This window comes from Perkinsus marinus (assembly GCF_000006405.1).
Source record: "Perkinsus marinus ATCC 50983 genomic scaffold scf_1104296966726, whole genome shotgun sequence".
NCBI lineage: Eukaryota > Perkinsozoa > Perkinsida > Perkinsidae > Perkinsus > Perkinsus marinus.
In genome coordinates this window covers 1-894 of record NW_003203804.1, presented here as the reverse complement: position 1 = coordinate 894, position 894 = coordinate 1, and the positions used below count along the sequence as shown (strand labels likewise).

Genomic DNA, 894 nt, shown 5'->3' with positions numbered 1-894 from the left:
TAAGCCAGCGCTTAGACCACTCGGCCAAACTCTCGATGAGTGCTTCAGGATTCATAGCCGAGGTGATGCGTTACACTATAGGACATGACACAAAAACGGTTTCGAACCGTTTCCGCGGAATGCGTTCTTCATCAAATCACACGAAAAGAAATTTCTAACAGCTGTGGGATTCGAACCCACGCCCTTGCGGACTGACGCCTGAAGCCAGCGCCTTAGACCACTCGGCCAAACTGTCGATGAGTACTTCAAGATTCATAGCCGAGGTGATGCATCGCTCTGCCAAACCAGAGGACACAAAAAATGGATTGAACGGATTCTGCGAGGTGCGATGGCACAATATCGATCAAAAGGTTTTGGTCTTGCACTACCTCGCTTCTGAAAAGGTCTGGGTTCTCAATATAACACCAGTCAGGTATATAGACTGACAGCTGTGGGGTTCGAACCCACGCCCTTTCGGACTGGCGCCTTAAGCCAGCGCCTTAGACCACTCGGCCAAACTGTCGATGAGTGCTTCAAAATCATAGCGGAGAAGATGCGTTACACTATAGGACATGACACAAAAACGGTTTCGAACCGTTTCCGCGGAATGCGTTCTTCATCAAATCACACGAAAAGAAATTTCTAACAGCTGTAGGATTCGAACCCACGCCCTTGCGGACTGACGCCTGAAGCCAGCGCCTTAGACCACTCGGTCAAACTGTCGATGAGTGCTTCAAGATTCATAGCCGAGGTGATGCATCGCTCTGCCAAACCAGAGGACACAAAAAATGGATTGAACGGATTCTGCGAGGTGCGATGGCACAATATCGATCAAAAGGTTTTGGTCTTGCACTACCTCGCTTCTGAAAGGGTCTCGGTTCTTAATATAAGACCAGTCAGGTATATAGGCTGACG

The 894-nt window shown here is 49.0% G+C and overlaps 3 non-coding genes across 3 annotated transcripts; all 3 read right to left on the bottom strand.

Moving 5' to 3' along the window:
* Nucleotides 1-155: 155 nt before the first annotated feature.
* Nucleotides 156-235, bottom strand: Pmar_PMAR008157. Its single transcript has one exon. It is a non-coding gene; the product is annotated as a tRNA-Leu (tRNA).
* Nucleotides 236-422: 187 nt separating this feature from the next.
* Nucleotides 423-502, bottom strand: Pmar_PMAR008156. The gene has a single exon. It is a non-coding gene; the product is annotated as a tRNA-Leu (tRNA).
* A 120-nt stretch (nucleotides 503-622) lies between these two features.
* Pmar_PMAR008155 lies at nucleotides 623-702 on the bottom strand. Its single transcript has one exon. It is a non-coding gene; the product is annotated as a tRNA-Leu (tRNA).
* Nucleotides 703-894: the final 192 nt, after the last annotated feature.